The sequence below is a fragment of the Serinus canaria genome, chromosome 25, assembly GCF_022539315.1.
Source record: "Serinus canaria isolate serCan28SL12 chromosome 25, serCan2020, whole genome shotgun sequence".
NCBI classification, from domain to species: domain Eukaryota; kingdom Metazoa; phylum Chordata; class Aves; order Passeriformes; family Fringillidae; genus Serinus; species Serinus canaria.
The window spans coordinates 6,913,110-6,931,711 of NC_066338.1; the positions used below are offsets into that span (position 1 = coordinate 6,913,110).

The 18,602-nt window shown below is 52.3% G+C and overlaps 1 protein-coding gene and 1 non-coding gene across 2 annotated transcripts in view; both read right to left on the reverse strand.

Moving 5' to 3' along the window:
* Positions 1 to 18,602, reverse strand: part of LOC115484925 (zinc finger protein 208-like) — a 513,901-nt gene that overhangs the window by 426,387 nt on the left and 68,912 nt on the right.
* On the reverse strand, positions 2 to 418 carry LOC103825291 (Rab geranylgeranyltransferase subunit alpha). The gene is made up of 3 exons (XR_007779711.1): positions 296 to 418; positions 100 to 196; positions 2 to 21 (listed from the first exon to the last, which is right to left on the reverse strand). It is a non-coding gene; the product is annotated as a Rab geranylgeranyltransferase subunit alpha (transcript).

An 18,602-nucleotide genomic window follows, 5' to 3' on the forward strand; every position in this document is an offset into this window, starting at 1 on the left:
CCCACCAAGCTTCAGCCTCACCTGGGAGAGAAAAGGGAGTGGCCAGGTGAGAAGGGGCGTGGCCGGAAGTGGGTGGGGCCATATGGGGCGTGGCCTCACCTGGCAACAGTGTCACCTCGTGGTGGGCGGAGTCAGGCCCCCAGGTGACCTCCAGGTGGGCGGGGCTCTCGGTGGGCAGGGCAGAGAGGTCACAGAGCTGATGTCACCCGTCAAGGTGTGCCACGTGAGGTGGCCACGCCCACCCCCAAGCCACACCCACCCCGGCCACGCCCTCCTGCCTTCAGGGGGAGGATACCCAGGTGTGGCTGGGGCGTGGCCGCCCCTCCCCCGAGCGCCAAGGCCCAGCCAGGGTGGAGCCATCCAGGGTCGCTGTCAGCTCTGGGCACTCTGGGTTCACCTGTGGGGGGGGAAAGCAACAAATTTTGGGTGGTTTCCCATCAAAAATTGGGAGTTTCCAGCTCCAAAATTGGAGTTTTTAGCAGCATCGTGTTTGAGACACCAGGTCTACCCATTGAAGTCAATGGGGATCCAGGGACAACAGGTCTACCCCCATTAAAGTCAATGGGAATGAAAGGACAACAGGTCTACCCCCATTAAAGTCAATGGGGACTTACAGACAACAGGTCTACCCCATTGATTTCAATGGGGATTTTAGGACACCAGGTCTACCCCCATTAAAGTCAATGGGGATTCAGGGACACCAGGTCTACCCATTGAAGTCAATGGGGATTTACAGACACCAGGTCTACCCCTATAGAATTCAATGGGGATTTCAGACACCAGGTCTACCCCATTGAAACCAATGGGAATGAAAGGACACCAGGTCTACCCCCATTGAAGTCAATGGGGATTTAGGGACACCAGGTCTACCACCATTAAAGTCAATGGGGAAAGGGGGACACCAGGTCTACCCCCATTGAAGTCAATGGAGAATTTAGAGACACCAGGTCTACCCCTTTTGAAGTCAATGGAGATTTAGGGACACCAGGTCTACCCAATTAAATCCAATGGGGAATCTGGGACACCAGGTCTACCCCATTGAAGTGAATGGGAAATTTTGGACACCAGGTCTACCCCATTAAAGTCAATGGAGAATTAAGGGACACCAGGTCTACCCCATTAAAGTCAATGGGGATTTGGGACACCAGGTCTACCCCCGTTGAAGTCTATGGTGAATTTGGGACACCAGGTCTACCCCATTAGAGCCAATGGGGATTTCAGACACCAGGTCTACTCTCATTGAAACCAATGGGGACACCAGGTCTACCCCATTAAAGTCAATGGGGGATTTTGGACACCAGGTCTACCCATTGACTTCAATGGGGAATTTAGGACACCAAGTCTACCCCCATTAAAATCAATGGGGAATTTGTGGACACCAGGTCTACCCCATTAAAATCAATGGGGATTTTATGGACACCAGGTCTACCCCATTGAAACCAATGGGATTTTAGGGACACCAGGTCTACCCCATTAAAGTGAATGGGGAATTTCAGGGACACCAGGTCTACCCCATTCAACCCAATGGAGATTAAAGGACACCAGGTCTACCCCATTAACAATGGGGTTTCGACACAGGTCTACCCATTGAAGTCAATGGGATTTAGGGACACCAGGTCTACCCCCATTGAAGTCAATGGGGATTTAGGGACACCAGGTCTACCCCCATTGAAGTCAATGGGGATTTTATGGACACCAGGTCTACCCCCATTAAAAGCAATGGGAATCTATGGACATCAGGTCTACCCCATTTAAAGTTAAAGGGGATTTAGGGACACCAGGTCTACCCCATTAAAGTCAATGGAGAATTTTGGACAACAGGTCTACCCCATTGAAACCAATGGGAATGAAAAGACACCAGGTCTACCCCATTGAAACCAATGGGGATTTAGGGACACCAAATCTACACATTGAAGTCTATGGGGATTTAGGGACACCAGGTCTAGCCCAATGAAGCCAATAGAGATTTAGGGACACCATGTCTACCCCATTCAAACCAATGGGAATGAAGGACACCAGGTCTACCCCATTGAAACCAATGGGAATGAAGGGACACCAGGTCTACCCCATTAAAGTCAATGGGGATTTAGGGACACAAGGTCTACCCCATTAAACCCAAAGCACCTTTAATCACCCCAGCTCTACCCACCCACCCCAACCCCTCCCTACAGGAACCGCTGAACATTTTTTGGGGATTTGCTGAATTTCCTGAGGAACCTCTCACCTTCCTTCAGCCTCTCGGGGGGCAGCGCCCCGGCCTCGCCCTCCCCGCGGCCCCGGGCGGGCGCCAGCAGCCGCAGCCGGTGGTGCCAGGCCGAGAAGTTGGAGAAGTCGCGGCTCAGCAGGGCCCCGGCAAAGGCCAGCTCGGCCTCGGGGTCCTGGCCGGCCACCAGAGCCCGCCGGTGCTCCCAGGCGTGGACTGGGAGGGCACCAGTATAAACCAGTAAGCACTGGGAGCCGCCCTTGAGCCCCTGAGGCTTGTAGCAGCAGCTCCCAGTATAAACCAATAAGCCCAGTACATCCCAGACCCCATCCCAGTATAAACCAGTAAGCCCAGCACAACCTGGAGTCCCTCCCAGTACATCCCAGACCCCATCCCAGTATAAACCAATAAGCCCAGTACATCCCAGACCCCATCCCAGTATAAACCAGTAAGCCCAGTACAACCTGCCCTCCCAGTGGGTCCCAAGAATCCCTGAGCTCCCTCCAAGTATAAACCAGTACAACCCAGTGACCCCCAGAACCCCATCCCAGCATAAACCAGTACAAACAAGTATACATAGTGCCAGGTCCTCCCGGCCAGCAGGGGGCGCTCACACACATCCCCCATTCCCTCTCCCAGTACAAACCAGTACAAACCACTGACCCCAGCCCCATCCCAGTACCCCCAGGACCCCATCCCAGTATAAACCAGTACAAACCAGTCCAAACCAGTACTCACAGTTGCGGGGGTCGGCCGCCAGCAGGCGCTCGCACAGCGCCAGGTCCTCCCGGCCAGCAGGGGGCGCCGGGGCGCGGCCCAGCACCCAGCCCCGGTGGTGCCACGCCCCGTAGGATTTGGGGTTCACCCCCAGGCACTGCCCCACGAACGACAGCTCCGAGGGCACCCTGAAACCAGTAGAAACCAGTATAAACCAGTACAAACCAGTATGGACCAGTATAAGCCGTAAAAACCAGACAAAAATGGCAAAAACCAGTAGAAACCAGTATAAACCAGTAAGAACCAGTGTAATAAAAACCCAGTGAGACTATTATAGACCACTACAGACCGGTACAAACCAGTATGGACCAGTATGAACCAGTACAAACCAGTATGGACCAGTATGAACCAGTACGAACCAGTATGGACAGGTATAAGTGGTAAAAACCAGTAAAAACCAGTAAAAAACCAATAAAAACCAGTAAAAAACCAGTATAAACCAGTTTAGACCAGTATAAACCAGTATGGACCGGTATGAACCAGTATGAACCAGTGCAAACCAGTATGGACCAGTTTAAGTGGTAAAAACCAGTAAAAACCAGTCAAAAACCAATAAAAACCAGTATAAAGCAGTAAAAAGAGTATAAGGCAAACCAGTATAAACCAGTATGAACCAGTATGGACCAGTATGGACCAGTGTGGACCAGTATGGACCAGTATGGACCAGTACAGGTGGTAAAAACCAGTAAAAAACAGAAAAAAATCACTAAAACCAGTAAAAACCAGTAAAAACCAGTGCCGCAGCCGGTGGTGCCAGGCCGAGAAGTTGGAGAAGTCGCGGCTCAGCAGGGCCCCGGCAAAGGCCAGCTCGGCCTCGGGGTCCTGGCCGGCCACCAGAGCCCGCCGGTGCTCCCAGGCGTGGACTGGGAGGGCACCAGTACAAACCAGTAAGGATTGGGAGCAGCCCACAGGCCGCTGAGGCTTGTGGCAGCAGCTCCCAGTATAAACCAGTAAGCCCAGCACAACCTGGAGTCCCTCCCAGTACATCCCAGAACCCATCCCAGTATAAACCAGTAAGCCCAGCACAACCTGGAGTCCCTCCCAGTACATCCCAGACCCCATCCCAGTATAAACCAATAAGCCCAGTACATCCCAGACCCCATCCCAGTATAAACCAGTAAGCCCAGTACAACCTGCCCTCCCAGTGGGTCCCAAGAATCCCTGAGCTCCCTCCAAGTATAACCCAGTACAAACCAGTTACCGCCAGCACCCCATCCCAGTACAAACCAGTATAAACCAGTATAACTCATAGTGGTCCACCAGGTCCTCCCGGCCAGCAGGGGGCGCTCACACACATCCCCCATTCCCTCTCCCAGTACAAACCAGTACAAACCAGTGACGCCAGCACCCCCAAGACCCCATCCCAGTATAAACCAGTATAAACCAGTCCAAACCAGTACTCACAGTTGCGGGGGTCGGCCGCCAGCAGGCGCTCGCACAGCGCCAGGTCCTCCCGGCCAGCAGGGGGCGCCGGGGCGCGGCCCAGCACCCAGCCCCGGTGGTGCCACGCCCCGTAGGATTTGGGGTTCACCCCCAGGCACTGCCCCACGAACGACAGCTCCGAGGGCACCCTGATACCAGTAGAAACCAGTATAAACCAGTACAAACCAGTATGGACCAGTATAAGCCGTAAAAACCAGACAAAATGGCAAAACCAGTAGAAACCAGTATAAACCAGTAAGAACCAGTGTAATAAAACCAGTGAGACTATTATAGACCACTACAGACCGGTACAAACCAGTATGGACCAGTATGAACCAGTACAAACCAGTATGGACCAGTATGAACCAGTACGAACCAGTATGGACAGTATAAGTGGTAAAACCAGTATAAACCAGTAAAAACCAATAAAACCAGTAAAGAACCAGTATAAACCAGTTAGACCAGTATAAACCAGTATGGACCGGTATGAACCAGTATGAACCAGTGTAAACCAGTATGGACCAGTTAGTGGTAAAACCAGTAAAAACCAGTCAAAACCAGTAAAACCAGTATAAAGCAGTAAAAGAGTATAAGGCAAACCAGTATAAACCAGTATGAACCAGTATGGACCAGTATGGACCAGTGTGGACCAGTATGGACCAGTATGGACCAGTACAGGTGGTAAAAACCAGTAAAAAACAGAAAAAAATCACTAAAACCAGTAAAAACCAGTAAAAACCAGTATAAACCAGTATACACCAGTATCAGGCCAACTGGTAGACACCGCTACAGACCAGTAAAAACCAGTATGGACCAGTATGGACTGGCGTAAGCCAGTAGACGTGGTGAAAATGGGTAAAAACCAGTACAAACCAGTACAAACCAGTACAAACCAGTACAAACCAGTACAAACCAGTATAAGGTAAGGAACTATGAACCAGTACAGACCAGTATAAACCAGTACAGACCAGTGAGGGCTCTCCCAGTCCCTCCCAGCCTCCCTTTAACCCTTCCCAGTGCCCTCCCAGTACAAACCAGTATAAACCAGTACAAACCAGTGTAAACCAGTACAACCCAGTGCCCTCCCAGTACAACCCAGTAACCCCCACCTCCCTTTTAACCCTTTCTTCCCCCCTCCAGACCCCTCCCAGACCCCTCCCAGTGCCCTCCCAGCCCAAACCAGCCCAAACCAGTATAAACCAGTACAAACCAGTACAAACCAGTCCCCTCCCAGTGCTCCCAGTGCCCGGCGCCGCAGGTTCCAGCAGGTGCCCACGTCGGGATTGGCTGCCAGGACCGAGCCCGTCAGGGACAGCACCTGGGCGGGCGGCGCCCCCTGCTGGACCAGTATAAACCAGTATAGACCAGTATGAACCAGTATAAACCAGTATGAACCAGTATAAACCAGTATAGACCAGTATGGACTCGGTCATTCCCAGTTTGGGTCGGGGACAGCACCGGGGTGGCGCTGGATGAGGGAATCCCAGTTCAGACCAGTTTAAACCAGTATAAACCAGTATGAACCAGTATAGACCAGTATGAACCAGTAAACCCCAATCCCCTCCCAGTCCCTCCCAGTATGGCCCAGTGACCCTCCCAGTGCCCCTGAACGCCATCCCAGTATAAACCAGTAACCCCAAATCCCTTCCCAGTCCCTCCCAGTATAAACCAGTAACTCCCAATTTGATCCCAGTCCATCCCAGTCCATCCCAGTTTGATCCCAGTCCCTCCCAGTTTGATCCCAGTCCAAACCAGTTCCCTCCCAGTTTGATCCCAGTCCATCCCAATCCCTCCCAGTCCCTCCCAGTTCATCCCAGCTCCCTCCCAGTACAAACCAGTCCCTTCCAGTTTATCCCAGTTTGATCCCAGTCCCTCCCAGTTCCCTCCCAGTCCCTCCCAGTTCACATCCCAGTCCCTCCCAGTATGGCCCAGTTCCCTCCCAGTTCAAACCAGTAACTCCCAGTCCCTCCCAGTCCCTCCCAGTCCATCCCAGTCCCTCCCAGTATGGCCCAGTTCCCTCCCAGTTCAAACCAGTAACTCCCAGTCCCTCCCAGTACAAACCAGTTCCCTCCCAGTCCCCTCCCAGTCCCTCCCAGTACAAACCAGTTTATCCCAGTCCCTCCCAGTTTGATCCCAGTCCCTCCCAGTCTCCCCCAGTCCCTCCCAGTTTGATCCCAGTTCCCTCCCAGTACCCTCCCAGTTCATCCCAGTACCCTCCCAGTTCATCCCAGTACCCTCCCAGTTTATCCCAGTTTGATCCCAGTCCCTCCCAGTTCCATCCCAGTCCTTCCCAGTCCCCACCAGTTTATCCCAGTCCCTCCCAGTTTGATCCCAGTCCTTCCCAGTCCCCACCAGTTTATCCCAGTCCCTCCCAGTTCCATCCCAGTCCCTCCCAGTTTGATTCCAGTCCCTCCCAGTTCGATCCCAGTCCCTCCCAGTCCCTCCCAGTTTGATCCCAGTCCCTCCCAGTACAAACCAGTTTATCCCAGTCCATCCCAGTCCCCTCCCAGTCCATCCCAGTCCCCCCCAGTCCCTCCCAGTACAAACCAGTACCCCCAGTAAGGCGTCCATGGCCTCCCGGTAGTGCCTCAGTTTCTCCTCTCGCTGCCGGCGCCGGGCGGAGTCCGGGGGGCGGAGCTTGAGCCGCCCGTGCTGGGAGGAACTGGTTTGTACTGGGAGGGACTGGGAGGGACTGGGAGGGAACTGGGATCAAACTGGGAGGGACTGGTTTGTACTGGGAGGGACTGGGAGGGACTGGGATGGACTGGGAGGGACTGGGAGGGAACTGGGATGGAACTGGGAGGGACTGGGAGGAACTGGGAGGGACTGGGAGGGAACTGGGAGGGAACTGGGAGGGAACTGGGAGGGACTGGGAGGGACTGGGAGGGAACTGGGAGGGACTGGGAGGGACTGGGAGGGACTGGGAGGGACTGGGATGGACTGGGAGGGACTGGGAGGGACTGGGAGGGACTGGGAGGGACTGGGATGGACTGGGAGGGAACTGGGATGGAACTGGGAGGGACTGGGAGGGACTGGGAGGGAACTGGGATGGAACTGGGAGGGACTGGGATGGACTGGGATGGACTGGGAGGGAACTGGGATGGAACTGGGAGGGACTGGGAGGGACTGGGAGGGACTGGGATGGACTGGGAGGGACTGGGAGGGACTGGGATGGAACTGGGAGGGACTGGGAGGGACTGGGAGGGACTGGGAGGGACTGGGATCAAACTGGGAGGGACTGGGAGGGACTGGGATCAAACTGGGATGGACTGGGAGGACAGGGAGGGACTGGGATGGACTGGGATGGACTGGAAGAGACTGGGATCAAACTGGGAGGGACTGGGAGGAACTGGTTTGTACTGGAAGGGAACTGGGAGGACCTGGATCGAACTCGGAGGGACTGGGATCAAACTGGGAGGGACTGGGATCAAACTGGGAGGGACTGGGATGGACTGGGATATAACTGGGATCAAACTGGGAGGGACTGGGATCAAACTGGGATGGACTGGGAGGGACGTGGGCCATACTGGGATGAACTGGTACAAACTGGGATTGGACTGGGAGGGACTGGGACATTACTGGGATGAACTGGGAGGGGACCGGGAGGGACTCCGATGGACTGGGATGAACTGGGACATACTGGTTTATACTGGGAGGGAACTGGGAGGTCACTGGGATGAACTGGGACCAACTGGGAGGGACTGGAATGAACTGGGCGGTTACTGGGCTGAACTGGGAGGGGACTGGGCCATACTGGGCCGGACTGGGAGGGAACTGGGCCATACTGGGATGGACTGGGAGGGGACTGGGCCATACTGGGATGGACTGGGAGGGGTCTGGGAGGGAACTGGGCCATACTGGGATGAACTGGGCCATACTGGGCCGAACTGGGAGGGAACTGGGCCATACTGGGCCGAACTGGGAGCTCCGGGCCCGGCCTGTTCCATTCCCGCGGGGTGTGTGGGGGGGGAGATGGGAGGGGCGGGGTTCGCTCCGGGCCCGGCCGGTTCCATTCCCGCCCGGGGGGGGGAGGGGGAGCCGTTCCCTCACCATTTCCTCAGCTGGGCGCGGGGCGATCCGGGACCTGCGGGCGACACCGGAGCTCGGGGCGGTGCCGGCGGATGCCGGGGCCTTCCCGGTGATCCCGATCCCTGTGGGATCCCCCCCTCCCGCTCCTTCCCGCGATCCCGGTACTCACCGGAGAAGCGGCGGCAGCTGCTGAGGGAGGCCCGGGGGCTGCCGGGAATGGCGGCGCCGCGGAGCATGCTGGGATATACCGAGGCACAATGCAGGTGCGCCCCGTTGCCTTTGCGGCGCGCGGGGCGTGATGGGATACACCGAGGCGAGCAGCGCGGCGCCATCTTGTCGCGAGTGCTCTTTTTACGGCGGTGTGGCATGCGGATTTGCGACGTCGCGGCGCATCGCTTTACGGTGGCGTGGCGGGCCTCTGCCGGAGGGAGATTTCGGGACGGGAGAACATCTGGAGAACATCTGGAAACTTCTGGAAACAGCTGGAAAACGGCGGGAAACACCCGAGAACAGCTGGAAAAGGCTCCACCCCCTCTGTCCTGGGGATGGCCGCTGCGCTCGGCCACCACTGGCCGCTCCATGGGTGACCAAGGGGTGAAAGGCCTCGATGACCACGGGGCGGCAGGAGGACAGGAGGTCTCGATGACCACTGGACACTGAGTGGACAAAAGGTCTCGGCCACCACTTCTGGACACTCAAGGGCGCAGCAAGGGCCATCAGTGACCATCGGTGACCACCTGTAGCCATGGATGGCTGTGAATGACCATCAGTGACCATCGATGAATATTAAATGTTGATGATGACCATTAATGGTCATTAAGGGCCAGCAACGGCCATCAATGACCACTAATGGTCATCTACGGCCATCAGTGGTCAGTAACGGCCATGAAGGGCCACTAATGGTCATCTAGGGCCATCAATGGCCAACAACGGCCATGAATGGCCACTAATGGTCATCTATGGTTATCAATGGCCAGCAACAGCCATGAATGACCACTAATGGTCATCTACGGCCATGAATGGCCACTGATGGTCATCTACGGCCATCAATGGCCACTGATGGTCATCTACGGCCATCAATGGCCACTAATGGTCATCTACGGCCATGAATGGCCACTGATGGTCATCTACGGCCATGAATGGCCACTGATGGTCATCTACGGCCATCAATGGCCACTGATGGTCATCTACGGCCATCAATGGCCAACAATGGTCATCTACGGCCATGAATGGCCACTGATGGTCATCTACGGCCATCAAGGGCCAGCAACGGCCATCAATGGTCACTAATGGTCATCCACAGCGATTAATGGCCACTAATGGTCATCTACAGCCATCAATGGCCACTAATGGTCATCTACAGCCATCAATGACCACTAATGGTCATCTATGGCCATCAATGGCCAGCAACGGCCATGAATGACCACTAATGGTCATCTATGATCATCGATGACCATCAATGGTCATCTACGGCCACAAATGGCCACTGATGGTCATCTACGGCCATCAATGGCCACTAATGGTCATCTACGGCCATGAATGGCCACTGATGGTCATCTACGGCCATCAATGGCCACTAATTGTCATCTAGGGCCATCAATGGCCACTAATGTTCATCTATTGCCATCAAAGGCCAACAACGGCCATGAATGGCCACTAATGATCATCTACGGCCATCAATGGTCACTAATGGTCATCCATAGCCATCAATGGCCAGCAAAGGCCATGAATGACTACTAATGGTCATCTACGGTCATCAAGGGCCAGCAACGGCCATCAATGGTCCCTAATGGTCATCTATGGCCATGAATGGCCACTAATGGTCATCTATGGACATCAATGGCCAGCAACAGCCATGAATGCCCACTAATGGTCATCTATGGTCATCTAGGGCCATCAATGGCCAGCAATGGCCATGAATGACCACTAATGGTCATCTACGGCCATCAATGGCCAGCAACGGCCATGGATGACCACTAATGGTCATCTACAGCCATCAATGACCACTAATGGTCATCTACGGTCATCAAGGGCCAGCAACGGCCATGAATGACCACTGATGGTCATCTACGGCCATCAATGGCCAGCAACGGCCATGAATGACCACTAATGGTCATCTACGGCCATCATTGGCCACTAATTGTCATCTAGGGCCATCAATGGCCACTAATGGTCATCTATTGCTATCAATGGCCAGCAACGGCCATGAATGGCCACTAATGGTCATCTACAGCCATCAATGGCCACTAATGGTCATCTAGGGCCATCAATGGCCATCAATGGCCAGCAACGGCCATGAAGGGCCACTAATGGGCATCTACGGTCATCAAAGGCCAGCAACAGCCATGAATGGCCACTAATGGTCATCTACGGCCATCACTGGCCACTAATGGTCATCTACGGCCATGAATGGCCACTGATGCTCATCTACGGCCATCAATGGCCACTAATTGTCATCTAGGGCCATCAAGGGCCACTAATTGTCATCTACAGCCATGAATGGCCACTAATGGTCATCCATAGCCATCAATGGCCAGCAAAGGCCATGAATGACCACTAATGGTCATCTACGGTCATCAAGGGCCAGCAACGGCCATCAATGGTCACTAATGGTCATCCACAGCCATCAATGGCCACTAATGGTCATCTATGGCCATCAATGGCCAGCAACAGCCATGAATGACCACTAATGGTCATCTATGGTCATCGATGACCATCAATGGTCATGAATGACCACTAATGGTCATCTACGGCCATCAAGGGCCAGCAACGGCCATGAATGGCCACTAATGGTCATCTACGGCCATCAGTGACCATCAATGACCATTAATGACCATTAATGGTCATCTATGGCCATCAATGGCCATCAATAAACATTAATTACCATCAGTGGCCATCAATGACCACTAATGGCCATCAATGGCCATCAATGGCCATCAATGACCATCAACGACCCTCGATGACCATCGATGACCATCACCAACCATCATTGAGCTCCAAAGCCATCAATGACCATCAACAGCCAACTACAGTAATCAGTGGCCATCAAGGGACTTCAATGACCATCGATGACCATCAATGACCATCAACAGCCATTGATGGTCATCAATGACCATCACTGCCCATGAACAGCCATCAATGGCCATCAAGGGCCATCAATGACCATCAATGACCAGCAACGGCCATCAATGACCATCAATGACCATCAACAGCCTTCAAGGACCATCAACGGCTATCAAAGACCATTGATGACCATCAACAACCATCAATAACCATCGACAGCCATCAACGGCTATCCATGACCATCAGTGACCATCAATGGCCATCAGCGACCATCAATGACCATCAGTGACCATGAATGACCATCAGTGGCCATCAATGATCACTAATGGTCAGCAATGGCCATCAACAGCTATGAATGACCATCAGTAGCAATTAATGACCATCAACGACCATCAGTGACCATCAATGACCATCAACGGCCATCAGTGACCATCAATGACCATCAACGACCATCAGTGACCTTCAATGACCATCAAAAGCCATCAGTGACCATCAACGGTAATCAATGACCATCAGTGACCATCAACGGCCATCAGTGACCATCAACGACCATCAACGACCATCAGTGACCATCAACGGTAATCAATGACCATCAGTGACCATCAACGGCCATCAGTGACCATCAATGATCACTAATGGTCAGCAATGGCCATCAACAGCTATGAATGACCATCAGTAGCAATCAATGACCATCAACGACCATCAGTGACCTTCAATGACCATCAAAAGCCATCAGTGACCATCAACGGTACTCTATGACCATCAGTGACCACCAAGAGCCACCAATGGTCATCACTGACCATCAACAGCCATCAGTGGCCATCAATGATCACTAATGGTAATCAATGGCCATCAATGGCAATCAATGCCCATCAATGACCATCAATGACCATCAATGACCATCACTGGCCATGAACAGCATCAATGACCATCAAAGGCCATCAATGACCAGCAATGGCCATCAATGACCATCAATGACCATCAATGGCCATCAGTGACCATCAATGACCATCAGTGGCCATCAATGATCACTAATGGTCAGCAATGGCCATCAATAGCTATGAATGACCATCAACGGCCATCGATGCCCATCCATGACTACCACTGGCCATGAACAACCATCAATGACCATCAAGGGCCATCAAAGTCCACCAATGGTCATCAAATGCCATCAATGACCACCAATGGCCATCAAACGCCATCAATGACCAGCAATGACCATCAGTGACCACCAATGGCCATCAAACACCATCAATGACCAGAAATGACCAGCAATGACCACCAATGGCCATCAAACACCATCAATGACCAGCAATGACCATCACTGACCACCAATGGCCATCAAATGCCATTAATGACCACCAATGGCCATCAAACGCCATCAATGACCATCAATAGCCACCAATGACCACCAATGGCCATCAAACACCATCAATGACCATCAATAACAATCAACAGCCCTCAATGGCCATCACTGAGCATCAATGACCATCGACGGCCATGAATGACCACCGATGGTCATCAGCAGCACTCAATGGCCATTAATGACCATCAGTGACCATCAAGGATGATCAGCAGCCATGAATGACCATGAATGACCATCAATGACCATCAATGGCCATCAATGACCATCAATGGCCATCGATGGCCATCAATGACCACAGATGACCATCGATGGCCATCAATGGCCATAGATGACCATCGATAACCATCAATGACCATCAATGACCATCAACAGCCATCAACCACAATCAACAGCCATCAATGACCATCAATGGCCATCGATGGCCATCAATGACCATCAATGGCCATCGATGGCCATCAATGACCATAGGTGACCATTGATGATCATCGATGACCATCAATAAACATCAAAAATCAGCGATGGTCATTGACGGCCATCAACAGCCATAAATGACCATGAATAACCATCAATGACCATTAATGGCCATAAACGAACCCCCTTAGGAATCATCCTGGGGCTCCTTCCAGGAACCCCCCCAGGAACCTCCCAGAACCCTTTGGGATCCACATCAGAACCCCTTTGTGATCCACTGGTGGCACTGATGACAGCTGGGGACAAAGAGAAGCCAAGTCTTGGTGCCCTGGAGCACAGCAGGGTCTGTGCCACCAAGGGCTGGGAGGAGACACCTTGTCCTGAGGCACTGGGGCCTCCTGGCACAGCCCCAGCCAGGCTGGGCACTGTCAGCCCCTTGTCCTGCCCTCAGCATCCCCCCCTAGCCCACATCCCAGTGGCCTCAAGGATCTGCTGGAAGGAGTCCCTGGGGAGCCTTGCTCAGCAATGGCCCTGGGGCTCCTCAGTGCTCCCAGGGACTGCAGGTTTTTCAAAGGACTCTGGGTTTGGCTTTTGCCTTGGAGTCTCTGAGAGGTTTGTGCCATCATGGCCTCCAATTATCTGCTGGAATTAGTCCCTGGAGAGGCTTTGTCAGTAACAACACTCAGTGGGGCTCATTAATGCTTCAAGGTACTTCAGTTATTTTCAGGTACTTGGTGTTTCCCTTTTGATACAGACTCTGTGAGAGGTTTGTGCAATCATGGCCTCAATTATCTGCTTTAATGAGTCCCCTGAGAGCTTTGTACTGACACTCAGTGGGGCTCATTAATACTTTGAGATACTCAAGGTTTTTAAGGTACTTTGGATTTTCCTTTCCACACTGAGTCTGAGAAGTTTTTGTGCCAACCTGGCCTCCAGTTCTCTCCACCAAGGAGTCCATGAGGAGCCTGTGTTGGGGATGGATCTCACTGAGACCCATTAACACTTAGAGACACTTTGGGTGCTTCTTCTGTCTTTGACTCCTGGAAAGGTTTGTGCAATCTCCTCTCATGCCCTGGAGTTCCAGGGCTCAGCTCCAAATGCTCCATGGGTCTCATTAGGATCAAGGAAGTCCTGACAAACCATGGCTCTGCCTTGATTTCCCTCTGCTCTTGGGCAGTTCTTAAGAAAGATTTCCTTTAACTGGTATGGAGAAATATTTCAAAGGGCTTCTGAGAAATATGTATTCCTATCTTAAAGGGTGTCTTTTATTCTGGTTCTCTTTAGAGCAGATGTGATTGCAGCACTCTGTGTTTGATATTGATCCAGGGACTCTCCTAAGTAGGTCTGGCCAGGTCAGAGAAGTTTGACCTTGAGAGCTGACCCAGTGTGGACAACGTTGCCCCACATTCTCCAACCACACGTGAGAAACAATTTTTACTTTCAACAACTGAAATGGTTTATTAAGACCTTATCAAAACACAACAGAAAACTGAATAAAGAAAAGAACACACCACCGGGAGCAAAGGATTCAGTCAACATGTGCTCATCTACAAAATGGATGTTCTGTAAGGTCTTGTCAATCGACTCCTTCTTCACTATCCAGTGATGGAGATCACTTTCTTACACCTTGATTGGAGGTCAGGTGCTGCCATAGGAACAAGCCAACCCTCCCAAATGCCCCAACTACTGAGGCCATCCTGTGAGAACAAGGCAAGGGGGAGGGGAAGGATAATTATACATCTGCAAAACTTCTCTTAACATCTATTTAATATTCACCTCTTAGTTTTGAGAGTCAGCCATAGAATTACTCATCGATAACACTCCCCCCTTTTCTTTTTCTATAAGTCATTTTGCTTGAACAATTAAGTAAAAAACTTTGTCTCTCTCTGAATGAGTCATACCAGCATCTGTTGATGTGGGAAAGGGCAGTGGGAACAGGAGGAAAAAAATCTCAGGTTTTCCTTTGGGGTTTTCTTTGCCTGAGGTGGGATTAATCCAAACAGCCTTTCCTAAAATACCTTTCACATGTACAACAGGGACTTTATCTCCATCCACTGTGTGCAAGGGTTCAGACTGGGCAGGACCAGCTCGAATGATGGACCCTCAGGTGTTGACCATCCAGGCGACTTTTGCTAAGTTCATTTCCTGAGTTCTAAAAGTTCCCCCTCCAAGTGCCTTCAGGGTAGTCCTAAGCAGTCCATTGCACCGTTCAACTTTCCCAGCAGCTGGTGAATGATAAGGGATATGATAGATCCATTCAATACCATGCTCCCTGGCCCAGGTGTTGATAAGGCTGTTGTTGAAATGGGTCCCGTTGTTTGATTCAGTTTTCTCAGGGGTTCCATGTATCCACAGGATTTGCTTTTCCAGGCCCAAGATGGTGTTCCGGGCAGTGGCCTGAGACACAGGGAGGGTTTCCAACCACCCAGTGGTGGCTTCTGCCATTGTGAGCACGTGGCTCTTGCCTTGGTGTGTCTGGGGCAGTGTGATGTAGTCAATCTGCCAGGCCTCCCCATACCTGTACTTGGATCACCGCCCACCATACCAATACAGCTTCACTCGCTTGGCCTGTTTGATGGCAGCACACATCTCACAGTCATGGATAACCTGAGAAATACTGTCCATGGTTAAATCCACCCCTCAGTCTCGTGCCCTTGTGGCATCTCTACCCTGATGGCCTGGGGCATCCTGGGCCCATAGAGCTAGGAACAGCTCCCCCTTGATTTGCCAATCTAGGTCTATCTTTGACACCTCTATTTTTGCTGCCTGATTTACCTGTTCATTGTTTCAGTGTTCCTCATTAGCCCGACTCTTGGGGACATGGGCATCTACATGGCGGACCTTCACAGGGAGCTTCTCCAACCGAGTGGCAATGTCTTTCCATTCATCAGCAGCCCAGATTGGTTTTCCCCTATGCTGCCCGTTGGCCTTTTTCTACCTTTCCATCCAGCCCCACAGAGCATTGGCTACCATCCACAAATCAGGTGTAAAGGTAGAGCTTTGGCCACTTCTCCCTCTCAGCAATGTCCAGGGCCAGCTGAAAAGCCTTGAGTTCAGCAAGTTGACTTGATCCACCTTCTCCTTCGGTAGCTTGTGCAACATGTCATGTGGGGCTCCATACGGCTGCTTTCCACACTGGATCATCCCTACAATGCGACAGGAACTGTCCATGAAAAGAGCATAGCATGTTTCCTCTGGGGGCAGTTGGTTATATGGAGGAGCTTCTTCAGCCCGTGTCACTTGCTCTTGTTCCTCTACATCAGTGAGACCAAAGTTTTCACCTTCCAGCCAGTTTGTAATTATCTCCAACTTCCCAGGGCAATTCAGGTTTCCAATATGGGTGCGCTGTGTGATCAGAGCAATCCATTTACTCCATGTAGCCTCAGTGGCGTGATGGATAGTGGGAACCTTTCTCCTAAACATCCACCCCAGCACTGGTAGTCGGGGTGCCTGGAGGAGTTGTGCTTCCATGCCAGTCACCTCTGAGGCGGCTTGAACTCCTTTGTAGGCAGCCAAGATTTCCTTCTCTGTGAGAGTGTAGTTGGCTTCAGAGCCTCTGTAGCTTCAACTCCAGAATCCCAGTGGTCGACGCCGAGTCTCCCCAGGCACCTTCTGCCAAAGGCTCCAGGACAAGCCATCATTCCCAGCTGCAGAGTAGAGCACGTGCTTCACATCTGGTCCTGTCCTGAATGGGCCAAGGGCTACTGCATGAGCGATCTCCTGCTTGACCTGGGCAAAAGCTTGTTGTTGCTCAGGGCCCCAGTGGAAATTGTTCTTCTTGTGGGTGACCAGGCAAAGAAGGCTCACGATCTGACTGTACTCGGGAATGTGCATTCTCCAAAAGCCTATGGCACCGAGGAAGGCTTGTGTTTTCTTCTTATTGGTTGGTGGAGACCTAGCTGTGATCTTGTTGAGGACATCTGTAGGAATCTGATGCCGTCCATCTTGCCACTTTGCTCCGAGGAACTGAATCTCACGAGCTGGTCCCTTTACTTCGCTCTTTTTAATGGCTAAACCAGCTCCCAGGAGGATTTGGATGATTTTCTGTCCTTTCTCAAACACTTCTGTGGCTGTGTTCCCCCACACAAGGATGTCATCAAAATACTGTAGGTGCTCTGGAGCCTCACCCTTTTCCAGTGCGGTCTGGATCAGTCCATGGGAGATGGTGGGATTGTGCTTCCACCCCTGGGGCAGTTGGTTCCAGGGGTACTGCACTCCCCTCCATGTGAAAGCAAACTGAGGCCTGCATTCTGCTGCCAGAGGAATGGAGAAAAATGCATTGGCAATGTCAATAGTGGCATACCACTTTGCTGCCTTGGACTCCAGCTCGTACTGGAGCTCTAATATGTCCGGCACAGCAGCGCTCAGCGGTGGAGTCACTGCATTCAATGCACGGTAGTCCACCGTCAATCTCCATTCCCCCTCAGATTTATGCACAGGCCAAATGGGGCTGTTGAAGGGTGAGTGGGTCTTGCTGACCACCCCTTGTCTCTCCAGCTCATGGATCATTTTGTGGATGGGGATCACAGCATCTCGAGTGGTTCTATACTGCCGTCGATGCACTGTGGAAGTGGCAATTGGCACTTGTTGCTCTTCTCCCTTCAGAAGTCCTAATGCAGATGGATTCTAAGACAGTCCAGGCAGTGTGTTCAATTGCTGGATGCCCTCAGTCACTACAGCTGCTATCCCAAATGCCCACCTGAGTCCTTTTGGATCTTTGAAATACCCACTTTGAAGGTAATCTATGCCCAAAATACATGGGGCCTTCAGGCCAGTCACAATGGGGTGTTTCTTCCACTCATTTCCCGTCAGGCTCACATCCGCTTCCACCAAGGTGAAATCCTGGGATCCCCCTGTCACACCGACAATAGAAACAGACTCTGTCCCCACATGTCTCGATGGGATTAATGTGCACTGCGCACCAGTGTCAACCAAAGCTTTGTATTCTTGTGGTTCAGATGTGCCAGGCCAACGAATCCACACAGTCCAAAAAACACGATTTTCCCTAGCCTCTACCTGGCTAGAGGCAAGGCCCCTCTAAGCCTGGTCATCCTTCTTTCCCTGGGCATATGTCTTGGATGTTCCTTCAAGGGGATCAGACATATCATCATCATATCTGGCAGTTCGGCTACGGGCAACTGGAGCTGCTTCCCTCTTGGTGGAACTCCCTCTCTGAGTCCTGCCTTCCTTCAATTCACGTACCCGTCGTGCCAGAGCAGCAGTAGATTTCCCATCCCATCTCCTCATGTTCTCTCCACTATCACGCAGGAAGAACCACAGCTCAGCTCATGGGGTGTACCTTCTCTCTCCATCTGGGAAACGTCTGCTTTG